This window comes from Schistocerca piceifrons, chromosome 2 (genome assembly GCF_021461385.2).
Source record: "Schistocerca piceifrons isolate TAMUIC-IGC-003096 chromosome 2, iqSchPice1.1, whole genome shotgun sequence".
NCBI lineage: Eukaryota > Metazoa > Arthropoda > Insecta > Orthoptera > Acrididae > Schistocerca > Schistocerca piceifrons.
The window spans coordinates 491,206,316-491,222,927 of NC_060139.1; positions in this window are offsets into that span (position 1 = coordinate 491,206,316).

Consider the following 16,612-nt stretch of genomic DNA (forward strand, 5'->3'; position numbering starts at 1 on the left):
TACGTCGGTTAGAAAATTCTGCTATAATGCTGTTGTGAGTTTTCCAGACTCTGAAGATCTTATCGTAATGTTTTTGTATCTGCGTGCGTCCTGATCAACTGATTCTTCTCACCCTTGGTCTAAATGAGTCAGTGACATTATGTCACGCAGTGTGCAAATGTTTCAGCTCGTTAGAATTTGGGGATTAAAATCAGAAGAGGCAGGAAGACTCGATACTCTCTCGGCTGCGGATTCCTTCTATACTAGAGAGCATTAAAGGTACACAGGATGAAGTAAAAACGCCGCTCTTGGAGGCCTGCATGCGATTCGTCATCCAGATTCAAGACAGATTGGGTGCCTTTCGAAAATACATGTATGAAAACGAGGAGCTGGCAACACTCTCACATCGTGAAGCGAATCGGAGTGTACAGAGGAAAGTGTACCAGCCTGCACTATTGCACCAGCTGCAGCTGTTGAACCTCACTGAGTAGACTGCTGGGACAAGAAACCTACTTGCACCATAGAGCTATCGTTCGAATCCCCGCCAGGCCTGTTTTCTTATTTTTCAGACGACTGTCCCCTAGTTCACGTCATTTGAAATGGGACATCATTTAGTCATATGGCAGGGGATCCATTATATGTGTCTACTAACTGTGCAGTGCAGAACCATAACTGGTCCCGTCAAGTTCATGTAGGGCGGCTTCCCGTTGGAGTACAGAAACGATGAATGCGTCGATATGCTTTTGGTGCTGGGTGCTTCCCGTAGCCAAGCTGCTGCTGCTGCTGCGCGTGCATATGCTGCGCGGTACCCTCAGAGGCTGTATCCTTATAAGAATGTTTTTCGTCACCTGGAGCAACGCCTTGGGGAAACCGGCAATCTTCGTCCACAAGTAATGGGCTGAGGTCGTCCAAGGACTAGACGTGCTCAACCAACAGAGAACGCGATTCCTGAACCGTCCACCAATCAACATGGCGAAATACTCCTAATTTTTCCAGGCTGTTCCAGAGATCTGCTGTTGCATGTAGAAGAACTACATGCAGATCATTACATGTTAACTCAACACCAGCAGTCAGATGACTGCACAATGTGATACGGACTGACTAATTAGCTTCACTCATGAAGGTATTTTCAACCTCCGCAACAGCCGTTATTGATTGGAGCGCAACCCGCATGTCACCCGTGAGCGTGGTTTTCAGGCACACTTAGGCATAAATCGTGCGAGGACCCTTACCTGGCCGGCCGCGGTGGTCTAGCGGTTCTAGGCGCGCTGTCTGGAACCGCGCGACTGCTACGGTCCCAGGTTCGAATCCTGCCTCGGGCATGGATGTGTGTGATGTCCTTAGGTTAGTTAGGTTCTGGCCTCCACGTTCCCTGGACCTTAATCCACAAGATTCTTTTTTTTGTGGGGACATTTAAAGGAACAAGTTTATAGTACTCCACCCAAGGATGTACAAGACCTAATAGTTCGCGTACATGCCGTTTCGGCAATGGTGGATGCAGGCGTGTTGCGAAGGGTCCAGCGAAGTATGATCCAGCGAGAAGGGGATGTGATTGCAAATGCAAAATGGTTGCTTTGAACATCTTCTCTAAAGTGAACGTTGCAAGTACGTGTACGCACTGGCTCTGTGAATATTAGCCAGAACGGAAAACGTACAAAGTGGAGTTACTGGAGCATGATGTGCAATATAGTACATAGCCTACCTACTGTGTTTTTGTACCTAACTGTATACATACGACTTTACTGTGTCCATTATTATTTTCTATTGGCTTTATTTGCATCATGGACGAAGCAAAGTGGTCATTTATGTCTGTAAAAAGTTTGTGCTACGTGTTAATGTTTAAATAAAGGTAACAGAAACAGAAAGAAATACACAAGATACTGCACTATCAAGCTGTAAATTGGATACAGTTTGATGTATTAACTGAAATAAAGTTTGGTGCGAACGTGGCTCGAACATTGACGAGTCGGCATATCTATTCCCCACGGCATTACCTGTTCTCACTGAGTTAATTGGGTAGTTCCGGCAGTGCGCTGAGCTCATGCTACCTGTGCTTTCAATTCGCATTGCTATTAAACCTATTGCTAGATAAGCTTTTGTCTTAAACTGGGATGAGGAATCGCATGTCGGCCGGCATCTTTTATTCACCTTGTATATGTAAGCCTACATTTAGAAACCCGATAGTATCGAAAGCGGTTAGAGTTGCGTCTCGTTGTTTAAATAGACTGAAGTCTTGGTAGTGCCCTACATTACATGTCAATATGAATCAAGTCAGAAGAAGTTCATACGGTCCTGTTATTTGCAAAGCGTTATTAATAAATATTTATAACACAGCAAGGATAATGCGAAGTATTTCAGGGTGTATACGTGGACAATGAAAAAAAATTCCCGAATTTTTCCCGGATTTCCCGGTTAAAAATACACTTACTCTCGGATGAAAATACATTTTTTCCGTGTAAAGTAGCAGTATACTTTTCCTCGAAACTGTAAAACTTATCAATACTTTAAATGGTTGTGGTTTTATACACCAGCGTAGAATTTCCCGGCACTTTAGAAAACTAAACTCGGGGGAAAAAACATGTTTTAGAAAGATGTATGATGTGCAGCAACATGTACACTGCATATTTTCGTATTACGAAAATATAAATTCGAATTCCACCAAACACCACATGTTACTTTCCGAAGGATTGAAATCGAGATTGCGATGCGCTTTTGTAAGCCAGTTGTAGCTCATGTCAAGCGATCTCGCCAGCCGATGACAGTGGATATTCGGATCATAGGACACGTGATGTAGTCAGCCATAGCAACATCACTGTAAAGTAGCGCGAACACACAAATAGGAAAAGGTAATGGTTTAAATTAATATACTTATATACATAGTGTTGCTACAAGGAAAGAAAAGCTTTTACGTATAATATTGGTCACCAAGATTAATAAGCTGCAAGAGAAGGTAAGCTTTAACACATAATGATCATTTTTGCGCGTGTTACACTTTAAAGATACATCACAAAAATGTGCCAGCAAATTTTTTAACAACGAAATGTCTGATCTTCTGGGCTCGAAAATATTCTAAATGGTCGCCCTCAAATATTTGATTTTTGAATGAGAGTCAAATGCTCTGTGATTTAGGAAATTCATCGGACATTCGTGCGCACAGAGTTCATCTTGCGTAAAAGGAAATTTACTTTGAAAGTAACGCTTTCCAAACAACCATTCGCAATATTTTCCCGCCACCTGTTAGAAACAGAATCGTTTCAGCAGTTGCCAGAGCGCGCCAAATGACAGGTGTCGCAGCGCTTGCGCAGATACGACGACTCAGGAAGCCCGTACGTTCGTACGTGTAAAACATTAAAAGATCTTACATTATGTCATAAAAGAAACAAGACATTAGAGGACACTCCAAGAGCATGGGATTTTGTGAACTATACTAAAATGCATCATTCGGCTTAAAGTGCACATTCGTATGTCCAGATTCAAATGTAAATTTTCTTGGAGTACCTGTACTGTATTATCTCATGTTTGGTTTTAATGCCATACGTGCTAGAAGATGAAAACGTGAACTTGAAATGCAGTGCACATTTGAAACTAGCCAATAGTGTCGAATTAAACAGTTTCAAATAAATTGACTGCCTCAGCAGAAAAGATTAGTAAAAGTCAAATTTCTTTAACAAACCGACAAAAATAACTTCATTGTTGTGGAAGGCGATTAAGGTTTGACTGTCAGAAAGGTGGAAACAAAATAAAATCTGAAACTAATTACATATTTTAGCCTTCCGTAATTACGTGAATGTATTTTAATTCACTTGATAGCTCCTGGCCGCAGGAATCCGTTTTGGTTTCATTTGAAGTGAGAGCAATAAACGAAGAGGAAACAGCAAAATCACTTAACGTAAACACGGGTCACGGGGAGACTACCACCTCCCACTACAAATCAGACTGCTCTGTAAATCAGGTCCGGATCTAGGATATTTCGGAACTCGGGCGATATTAGATAGTGGTGCTCCCCCCTTCCTTGAGCATTTGAGGTACGACGCCAAAAATTTAAAAATCGACTTTTAAAAAATATCTTCATTTTGTAGCACTTATCTTTCTGATGAGTCTGATACATAAAATATATATATTCGAGGGAACGTAAGACATGTTATTTGGTCTTAAGTGTGGCAAAGTGCAGTGCCTCGCCTCTTCACACAGCATTCTTCCATCGCACGTCTCTTGTATTTCGCTCTGTGGAATTCAAACATGTAATATTTTGTAATGGAATGGGTGCCATCAAACTATATTCACGCCAGTGGAAATTAAAATGTCCCGTGGTGCCTCTCCTGCTCCCAGTCGGCCGGTTTGACGTCCTGCTCCTCTTTATTGACATCCTGCTCCTCTTTAAAGAAAATGTCGGAATTAATACTGGTTGGGATTACTTGTAACCGGAAGAACAAGAACTCTTCCAATCGTTAAGTCCTAGCTTCTTTTCTCTCTGATCTTGCCATAGCTTTATATGGCGTACTTTCCTTTCTGGGAAAGAGTCTATTACTTCATTAAAGTTCGTCAACGTTTTGCTACATGAAAAGACGAAATGTCGTTGTCTAATAATAGAAAGGCTGTTAATACAAATTGTACCCAAGACTGGTGTGGTTTTGATCTGATTACGTGTCTTTTGTCACTGCTATATAAAACGAAATAGGCCCGCCCAATATTGCAGCAGTTGTTACACACACCACATAAACGAGACTGTTTTGGCACAAATGGTCATTTTTATAACACGACGGAATATAATTCACGAAGTACCAATATCAAATGCCTATTAGGCCTACTACAAGCAAAAAGGTATGTGTTAGGAAATAGTTTCACGTTTCATTCATACTCTTTAGCTTCTGAAGCATGAGATCGAAAAGTAGTAGTACTAAATTTTTAAATAAGTTTCGAATCGTCATATTCTCCCGTAATTTGTGTGAGTCCCCGTTTCTTCTCCTTCCTCGTTCTAACAAACAATCTTATCACTAATTCTGTACCTGTTCCTGCCAGTGTCAAAACTTATTCTCTGGTTAATTTCGTCACCGGTTTAGTTATCCTGTTGGGCGTTATTACGTGTTGGTACAACGCGTTTTCCACGCGACTCCCAGAATAGAACTTCAACGGCTGCTAGCCGGGGACTGTATAACTGGCCCTTAGCAGTGTAGCGGTCTGGCCAAAAATTTTCTGTCAAAATTTCATTTTCTTGGACACACGGAGGAGACAATATGCAATCTTTGTTGCCTGTTATTCCTATTAGTCGTTTTTTCCACTCTGGTAGTCTGAATCTATGGAATTCGCTGGTAGTTATAACAACGCTGATCATTTGCAAACCCAGTCAACCACATAAACAGCGACTGGCATTCATCCGTTCGGCTTTATTCCGCTCAGCTCATATTTGTCTGCAGGAAAGTTTATTTCTAGATGGGACGGGGATTCCCCTGACAGAGACATCACGTACACTATGCACGCATTCAAAAATCAACTTACGATTCTTTCAAAAACCAACAGGGATGCGTTCAAAATCATATGAGAAATCGATAGACCAACGTGCGCTGGGTGCTAGGGGCTTTGTGAAACAAGGTCTTTTTTCTCAATAATATGAATTTGGCGGCCCCCCCCCCTGAAACTATTGTCCGGGGTAGATAGCCCGGTTTGCCCCCGCCCCCTAGTTCCGGGCCTGTTGCGCATACGTGAATCTGGCAGCTTAGCCGCACAAGTAAAATGTTTCCGGATGGCATCTGGCTGCTTGCTGCTATTGCTTATACAGCTAACTGCCACACTTCTGTAGCCAGAAGCAGGAGAAGGTACTACTCATACGAGACTCAACTGCTCATGCGGATAAGCTCGCTCACAACCGTTCAAACGAATCTAATGTAAAGTTGTGACGTCACGCCCATCGGAGGCAATTTGTTGATATGAAACATTGCAATAGTCTTCCTAAAGCCTTTGACACATTTTGCTGTTGGCAGACGCTTGTAAGAGCACTGTGTTATGTTGTTGTATATGGTGAATTTCCTTTGCAACTTAAATTTTATTTTCGTTTCTTTTTCTCTCATTCGTTTTTTATTGCTGCAGTATTATTCTGCAGTAGCGAGATAGAGTAATATTATTTGTTATTGGTTCTTACCAGTCAAAGTTACAAAAATTTAACTGAAAACTAAAACAATGAAAAATTCCCGGAATTCTAAAAAATTCCCGGGTTTTTCCCGGTTGTCCCGGGTCGTATACACCCTGTATTTGTAAAACTAGGAGATGTTTTCTATGATACGGTCAGTGCCCAGCACTAAGATCATAGAGTAACGTTTCTTTCAACCGAATATTCTACATTGTCAGTTAGCTAACGTACAATATCCTAATCTTTGATTTTGGATCAGCCCAGAATTAATGTTGGAGGGGACTATATTAACCAGTGAGGCTTTGGGACAGGTCTTGCAGCTGTCATGCGTTAGCGTTTTGTTGTGGAACGCAGATGAAAAGCACAGGCATGGGAGCAAGTTAACTCGCCTAGGCTTACTCAGTTCCTCAGGTCCATACTCTGCTGACGCACCTGACATCTGTGCTCTTACTCAGTTGAGATGTGCTGTCGCATGAATCTACTAATCAAGCTCATTCAGATGAAAAAAAGTTGAAGCTGTTTTATATGAAATGTCCTGAGGACTAATTACTGCAGATTTTTCTCAGAAATGGAACGTGAGTTTAATGTCCTCTTGAGAGGTCACGCTGTTGACGTCATCAATATTGCAAAATAATTCGACATCGTAATGTCTTACTAGCGTTTAGCACCCCAGAAGACGTGAGGATGGTAGTAAGTTACCCTGTGGAAGTTTTGTATAAGGTATAAATAATGGGGTGGTTCCGAGTGTTCTCCCGAATTACTGTTTTCATTTTATGCACAATATTTCGACGACCTACACATCCGGCTCCTTCAGGTACTGCGAATTTTGTTGTTACGTTTATTCGCTGGCTGGACTCCAACTTAGCAGTGGTGTCTCGCCGCAGTTCCAGTAGAGTTCGATTCCCGACGCTCCCTATCCCTTTGACGCCCTTTGTTTCTAAGGGCTCGCACTGATACTCCGTGAAACAGGAGTGCTCTCAGCCTTCGCCTACTCTGGTCGATGTGATGGCCGGCGAAATTCTAATAAACTAGACGACAGACCCCTTGAGTTATTTAAATTGAAACTTCCGTCCCTTTTTATTAGGTTTTCCGACATCTTTATTTCAACGGACTCCTTAATTAAGCCGTCCCATAAACTTGGCGTTTTCACCACGATACTGGTCTCGTCGTACTTCATTTCTTGATTATATTCGAGGCAGTGCTCGTCGACAGCTAATTGGCTTGGTTGTTTTACTCATGTGTGTCGCCAATGTGCCTAGCATATTGTAATCAAACATTTTAAAATCATCTGCACAACTTCCAGATCTCAGAGATATCATGAATTTTATATGAGTGTGTCCTCTGATTGAATTTCATTTGTTTTTTGTTAAAAGAACAAATTCTGGTACTTCGGCATCGATTTCTGCCTTTTTTTTGGTAGCGTTCGTCCTGATCGGATGGATTGTAAACGTCATGTTATTTCATAACGTAATACTTACTTTAAATTACAATTTTATGAGCATTGCCGGCCGAAGTGGCCGTGCGGTTAAAGGCGCTGCAGTCTGGAACCGCAAGACCGCTACGGTCGCAAGTTCGAATCCTGCCTCGGGCATGGATGTTTGTGATGTCCTTAGGTTAGTTAGGTTTAACTAGTTCTAAGTTCTAGGGGACTAATGACCTCAGCAGTTGAGTCCCATAGTGCTGAGAGCCATTTGAACCATTTTTTATGAGCATTCACTTCAATTATTTATTATTTGATACATTCCTCGTCCTGAGCCGGTTTTTAATTTTTTTTTTTAAATTACTCGGAGCAATTGTACTACGTCGGTCGTCGTATTACGATGATGAAATTGATCGGTCACCACTGTCGTAGCTTTAAGTCCATATTGCACGATTGATGCTCGAACCTAGCTTCGCTCAGAAGTTTTATCACGAAGTCCTATTCTCTTTTTTGGAGCATCATATTATTACAGGTTCAATACCGACTCAAAATTTCAAAGAATTTATTGCCGATCACGCATTAGGGCGAAGGCTCTAGTTTTGGCCACTACCCCACTTATGGCCACCTCGATGTCAAAGGTTAATTTTTAAGCTTCTCTGGAATACTAGCCAGTTCTACCATAGATTATAATAAACTTTGTGAAAGGCTCTATTCATTTGTCTACATAATCATTCTTTTGTCTGTTTTTGTTTGGAGACACCATTTTGTGAAATGATCAGTGTTGAAGAAGCTGGGTTTTGCAGAAGTTTTTTTTAAGCAACACATGATCTGTTTTTTTGTATTTTACATGTTTAAATAAAACATCAGAAGAAACTTAATCTTTTCAGAGGTAAGATAAGACATCATATTTTCATTTCTGTTTAGTTTTATATGGCTCAGACTAAAAACATGTTATCAAAAGTATGTGGCCATTAACAGATCCATATTTAGCCCTGGTTCCGGGTTATGGCCACGCATGTGGCCATAAGTGGAGACATATATGTATCCTGTTTTGGCCACTTCTAAAAACTAATACAAAAACGTCAATATTGATGTTCTGTCCTACATTACACTAGGCTAATTTTATTTAAATAGGCTTATTAAAAGAATTTTGGAATTTTTATATAAATACATACCGGATTGAAACTTCCTGGCAGATTAAAACTGGGTGGCAGACCTTTCGCGGGCAAGTGCTCTACCAACTGAGCTACCCAAGCACGACTCACGCCCCGTCCTCACAGCTTTACTTCTGCCAATACCTCGTCTCCTACCTTCCAAACTTAACAGAAGCTCTCCTGCGCTCCTTCATCAATATTGACATATATTCAACACACAGCAGCATTTTACAAAATACAGATATTCCTTCAACACCCACCAACAGTCTTATTCCTGCAGATATATCAACAACCCACAATAGTATTTCACATAATTCAGGTACTCCAACTTCCAACCATAGTCCATCTTCAGTGCGTATCCAAGTGACACCACCAAAATCATTAGCAACAGTTTTTGAAGGTGTCATCACTTGGCCAAAACCCAAAGAACGAGGCACAAAAAGAAAGAAAGAACACCCACCCACTGTTGTGACTAGTGACAAGTGGGTGGAATATCATGAACTAAAGGAAAAAGAGAAGCAAGAGAAGGAGCAGGAAAAAAGGAAGAGAAAAGCTATGGAGGAGTTAAAGTCCAAAGAGCAGCACTTGGCATTATCTTCTTGTAAAAAAGGGGAAAACAAGAAACAGACAAGAGTTAAGTGATAGGCCGACAAGTTCTTCCGAGAAAGAAGAACGGACGGACAGTGGAAGCAGTTTAGATGACTACGTAGAAGGAGATGAAGATGATATACCAGAAAATGTGAAACTATCTTCGAGTGAGAATTTGAAAGTAGGGGACTTTATTTTGGGAAAATTTAGTTTAATAGGAAATAGAACAACAAGACCTGCAATTTTTAAGTATGTATCTGTAATTTTGAAAGTGCTTTCTGATTCTGAATATGAAATTCAGTGCCTAAAAAGTTCTAATGTTCAGAAAACTTGTTTTGAATACATTGAAAATGATGTTTCGACTAGAACGGGTGAAGATATTATAGGGAAACTGCCAGATCCAGTCTTGATGCAAGAAGGACGTTCATTAAAAACAAAGTTTCCTGGTTCCATTGATATTCGTAAGAAATAAACTTGTCTGGAAGTTGATTTAAGTAATTACTGGGACAATACTTTGCCTAATGATTTTTTTTTTCTGTTCATTCAGTTGCTGTACCTTTTACCTATTTGATGTATGTTTGTTGTCTTATATACTTGTATAAAGCACAAATTACCTTCTGGTACATGGATTAACAGTTATTTTAGCCATAGTTTTATTATAATATGAAGTGGCCATAAGTGGGGAAACAACTGGCCATAGGTAGGGTTTACATGGCCAAAACCGGGAAAATGCGCCATTTATTTTTCAATATTTTTTTCTGCTTTTGTTATACAACTTAGAATATTTGTTTTTAAATGGTTGTAATGTGTAGACTTTGAAGCAATAGATACGATTTTTTGAAGTAATTTGTATACTTTCTTCCTATAGTAAAAATGTGATGTATGTCAAATTTCCCTTAATGTGGCCATAACTGGGGCCTCGACCCTATCGTGCTAAAAATGGGCCAACAATAACAGGCTTTGCCCATTTTGATTCCTCCCGTTATCAATATAATCACTTTCTCTCTTTTGCTTATCTTATTCTCTACAACCAATATTTAAAAATTAACGTCCAGATGAAGGGAGATTATAATCTGATAGTATGCCAAACGTAAGATACGCCACATTCGCATGGAATGCAATTTACATCTGGCTTTCGGAGACATATATCGTGTTTAACATTACGAAGAACACTTTTCATCCTAGCTGAATGGAGAGAGATACACTGGATGCCTTGTTTCCACAGTAGTCAACCTAGAGACATAGGGCCAGCATAAGGAAGATACGTGATTATTGGTTTCTTTCTCTCGGTCTCCTCACTCTCAACCTCTTTCTCAAGCGTTCTTCATTTTGACTGCACGCCTGTTCAGTTCGATGGTCTGACTACTCATTTCATCTCAACACTATCGTACGTATCGTATTTCTTCGTCGAGACTCTCCTTGTCTGAAAGTGTTCGAGTTCTTTAGCACCTTATTTCTTTGCGACGGATGGTGGCTCGATACTTGGAGATAGAGGTGGGTGAGTGTAGGTTTCTGTATGCACTGTCACCCAGGGACCCGACCGTCTTCTTTTAGCTAACACGTCAACGAAAGGTAGTTGGCCCTCTTTTCCAAGTTCCATTGTGAATTTAATATTACGATCGATAGAGTCTAAATGGCCCAGGAACTCTTGAAGTTTTTTCGCTGCACGTGGCCACACTACAGATGTGTCGTCCACGTATCAATAGGAATACGTTGGTTTCAATTTGGAAGATTCTAGTGCCTTGCTTCAAAGTGTTCCATATACGGAAAAAACAACCGGAAGCACTCCATTAATCAATCACGCCGAGAAAACCTGGGGGATCATTGTGTAATATGTACTACGCCGCCAGATATCACGACCGTTTCAAATTCACTGTTGCCGGGGAGGACCAGAATCTCATAATGAAGGCTGTCTTTGGTCGAGAACTACTTTAACGAAGAAGTGTATCACTCAGAGGGGAAAGCTATAATAAATACGAACATTACTGGACACAATTTAAACTATCAGTACCTGTAACGTAACTTTTGCATTTCTTACTTTTATGTTTTCGTTTTCTTTAAAGACAAAGAGAAAAGATGAAGCGGTAGCCCAGCGTAGAGCCTGCGCCTACCGTCATGTATTTTTGATTTTAAAATGTTAAAAAGCATAAGATGTTTTTCTGTTGCTCGTTAAGAGGAAGGACTCGCTCTTTGCTAGTGAACGAAGGCAGACGCATGTTATTTTACAGCGTAATCAGAGGTAGAATCTTTAGTTATGTGAATAAGTGAAAAGTCTGTATTTTTTATGTGCATCAAAGAAAAGAATATAGTATTATTTAGTAACTGAAAGATTGTATGAGTTATTATTCCAAGTAATACTGTAATAAGTAGAACTGAAGCCCACCTGTGTACTTCGGAGTATTTACGAAGATCCGATAAACGCAACATTGACATGGTCAAGATTTTGTAGGTGGATACGGCGATCGGACGTAGTATTATTAATTGGTAAGCACAAATCTACGCAAGAAAAAGAATATTTTGTTCATGCAGAACTAATATGAACTAATATGAACCCATTTACAGGTGTAGCCTAGCTTATTGTGCTTGTCCGAGCGCCGGAAAATTAATCTAATTATTTCAACATATCTAAAAACGTTTTTTAAATATTTTTTATTATGTTATAAAATGACAAGTGACAGGCACGATATGTAGGGGGCAAAACTGTGACTACTAGTATTGTTAAGACAATGAATATACATGTATGTTATTAATCTCTTTTGTTCCAGGTACGCTGATGAAATGACGGAGACAATGATGTAACACTAGAAAACTACTAACTGAAAGAAAAAGAAATAATAAATAAATTAGAAGGAAGAAGACAACAATACCAAGAGTGGACAACAAAGCACAATAGAGGGAGTACCAGTCAAAAGACAACAATAAGGTAGGACCCAGCAATGCATGTAGAAAATGCGTTCGTAGTAGAGCCATTAGAAAATCCAAGAAATTGTGGTGTCACCGCCAGACACCACACTTGCTAGGTGGTAGCCTTTAAATCGGCCCGCCGTCCATTTAGTACATGTCGGACCGGCGTGTCACCACTGTCAGTGATTGCAGACCGAGCGCCACCACACGGCAGGTCTAGAGGGACGTCCTGGCACTCGCCCCAGTTGTACAGCCGACTTAGCCAGAGATGGATCACTGACAACTACGCTCTCATTTGCCGAGACGATAGGTAGCATAGCCTTCAGCTACTTCAATTGCTACGACCTAGCAAGGCGCCATAGCACTGGATATTATTTTATATTGTGTTTATAACATGTACCGTCAAGAGAGATGTTCTACAATTGTGGATTAAAGTTAAGTGTTACATCAACTACGTACTTTATTTGCAACTATTAATTCCTTTAACTGTTCCAGACCTCACGCCAATCTGCGTGAGCTTAACGCGTGCCTTTCGGCTTCCTCTCATTGTGACTTGGCTGTCTTGCCAAGTCACAACAGAAACTATTTCCTAAAATCCAGAACCTAAAGCTTCAGAGGTTAACGCAATTGCAGTCAAGTAGAGAGAGTGATATTTATTTATCAGTACGAAAAGCATATTGAGTGAACAACAACTGAGACTAAAATTACATGTAGCTATATATGCATTCTGTCGCGCGAGAAATAGTGCGGAAGTAAATCCAAACAGAGAAAAAAATAATTTTGGTAACTGCAGAGGTGTAACGATTTCTGTAATAGATGGACAAAATCATAAGGAAATGTCATTCCAAAATCAATGCCAATTTAGTAGTCTTGCATTTGCAAAACGCAACAATGAGTGCTTTGGGACCGTCAGGCGATGATTATTTGGATGCTGGGCACGACATGCTATTGTTGCATTCGACGTCAGTGAATACGGAACATTTCATCACAAATAATACGTTGATTACAGTAGATGAAATTAATGACACTTCAAGGCAACGGAATATTTTAAATGAAAGTAATACGCGTAGTACAGTCGCAGATACCGACAGTGACTAGGGAAGATACGCAAGCCTTATTTCGAGCTTTCAAAAAATCGTTCAAATGACTGTAAGCACTATGGGACTTAACATTTGAGATCATCAGTCCCCTAGCCTTAGAACTACTTAAACGTAACTAACCTAAGGACATCACACACATCCATGCCTGAGACAGGATTCGAACCTGCGACCGTAGCAGCCGCGTGGTTCCGGACTGAAGCGCCCAGAACCGCTCGGCCACAGATTTCGAGCCTTAACAGACATAAATTCAAAGCTGTCGACTTTCGGCACAATACAAACAGACATTAATAATATGACGGCAGACATGACCACAGTAAAGTCCGAGATCCTGAAGGTAAATAAAAACATGACACACATTTCAGACGAGGTAAAAAGTTTGCGCACAGAACTCAATAATCTGGATACAAAGTTCACATAGCAGATTTCGCAAATCTCCACGGAAGTGGACAGGAAAATTAACGAACAAGTACAAACTTCAATTCACGATATGAGTGAGAAATTGAAAGGCACAGTGGAAGAAAAATTTGAAACACTCACACGCACGTATGGACAGGAGCTATCCGGAATCAGACAAACTCAGAATAATTTACACGTAAAGGAAAAGAATACGCAAGTTAACATAAATAATGTACAATCAGAAGGAGCGAAGCTGCATTCTCTCTGTGACGACTTACCAGAAAATGTAGAGAAAATCACAATGGAGATAGGATTACTTAAGTTAGAGCATACGAGAATCAACTCAGACATTGTGCAACTTTACGAAACAGTAAACGGTAATACAAAAGATGAAAAAACAACATTCGCGGAAAAGTGCGTACGCGAACAGCATACTTCCGTGGAAGCGGTAAAGGAAGTAATGGGGGACAAGGTAGAAGAAATTTTAAAACGAGTAGAATATGATATCAAACCGGTAGGACAAAGGTTAATGGACGAAATAGTAAACAAAGAAACTACGCTAATATCATCGCCGGAGGTGGTAATCGGAGCTATAAACAGCTATCCGTCGGTGAGAGAAATCAGTGGCGCGGACAACAATGCCCAACCCACGCCCCGCGACCACATGCCGACGCGCGACGCGAGCAACGGGCAAAACTTTCGTGAAACAGATGTGTCATCACCGGATGTAAATGTTGTTCCATCCTGCTCGACAGCGTTGTTAATGGACAAGAGTTTAATAAAACATCGACAGTTTCCTGTATTTTCAAATGAAACATAGCGAACGCACCCGGTAGTGTTTGTCTGAGCCCTTAGGAATGTACTGGCTAGGGCTTGGACAGAAGCTCAAAAGATCAAATATGTGGTAGGACACACAGAAGGTGACGCCCTTTTGTGGGCTACGGTGATGTCGGAACTCTGCGACACATATGATCCATTTGAGAATGCGGTTTTAGATAAATACTGGTCAACAGCTATCCAGGAGAAGTTAAGACGGGAGGTATTTAACCCAGTATGATATCATCCAAAATTCGGGGGACCAAGAAACTATTTTGAAACATATCTAAACAAAACCCGCTACTGGAAAATTCCGATATCTCATGTCGATGTATTGAAAATCTTAAAGAACAAGTTGAGTGCAAATGTTAGGGAAAAATTAGAAACCAATCCCGAACATGATCTCGAGTATTTTCTCTCAGTGCTCGACTTAACAGATCTAATTCATGAACATGGGCAAGCCTTGCCTAGTTATCGTAACGGTAATGAACACAACCCAAATAGGAAGAACAACTACGGTAACGACAATGGCTTTGGAAATTATAATGGTCGTGTGCGTATGAACGAATGGCATCCTTATACACCGCCGCGCCACAACGGAAATCCTTATAATCGGTTTACCTATCAGCCACGGGATGACCTAAGGTACGAAGATGAATATCGGCCTCATAGGTACGGCAATGGCCGAGATAGGAGAAATTCGAGAGAATGATACCAGGCGACAAGAAAATGCAAATTACCAGGATTGGAATGTGGAACACAGGGGTCCGAGAGAGAACCAGCAGCCCGTACAGTCAAACAGAAACAACCGGGACACGAACTGGCGAGCACGCGAATCTACGGTGAACACAGTAGAAGCGACGGCAGAAAATGAAACAATACCTTTACCGCCCCCAGAAAATAACAATAATCGAGCATGACTAGAGGAAGAAGGTAATGGACTGTCAGTGTGCCACAGTAATAATATTAGCGGCAGAAATACTACCATAAACAGAAACAGAAAGGAGGAAGTAGACACTGAAACAAACTTACACGTACACCATATCCGTAACGTTTTTTTAAGGTATGATAAGGAAGTAGAAATGAAAGAAGATTTGCTTACTGGATAGAAAGGGACAACACGCTAGCCGGCCGGAGTGACCGAGCGGTTCTAGGCGCTACACTCTGGAACCGCGCGACCGCTACGGTCTCAGGTTCGAATCCTGCCTCGGGCATGGATGTGTGTGATGTCCTTAGGTTAGTTAGGTTTAAGTAGTTCTAAGTTCTAGGGGACTGATGACCTCAGCAGTTAAGTCCCATAGTGCTCAGAGCTATTTGAACCATTTGAACAACACGCAAGGTAAGTGAAATTATTCAAGCAACAATAAAGGTGAAGTTGGCAGGTTTGTCGCCCTTTGACGAATAAACCGACTGGCGCTCTGTTACTCTCAGCTAGGGGGTACAATATTTATATTTCCGGTACCCTCTCCCTCTCCTACTATCCTGTCTAGCCAATCAGAAATGTTCAGTTTTCTTCTACTATCCAACATGCAAAGAATGAGATGCAACCTAGTGAATAGAAACTTTCCTTGAATTTGATATTGTATTTTCTTAAGACTTAAATACACTCCTGAAAATTGAAATAAGAACACCGTGAATTCATTGTCCCAGGAAGGGGAAACTTTATTGACACATTCCTGGGGTCAGATACATCACATGATCACACTGACAAAACCACAGGCACATAGACACAGGCAACAGAGCATGCACAATGTCGGCACTAGTACAGTGTATATCCACCTTTCGCAGCAATGCAGGCTGCTATTCTCCCATGGAGACGATCGTAGAGATGCTGGATGTAGTCCTGTGGAACGGCTTGCCATGCCATTTCCACCTGGCGCCTCAGTTGGACCAGCGTTCGTGCTGTACGTGCAGACCGCGTGAGACGACGCTTCATCCAGTCCCAAACATGCTCAATGGGGGACAGATCCGGAGATCTTGCTGGCCAGGGTAGTTGACTTACACCTTCTAGAGCACGTTGGGTGGCACGGGATACATGCGGACGTGCATTGTCCTGTTGGAACAGCAAGTTCCCTTGCCGGTCTAGGAATGGTAGAACGATGGGTTCGATGACGGTTTGGATGTACCGTGC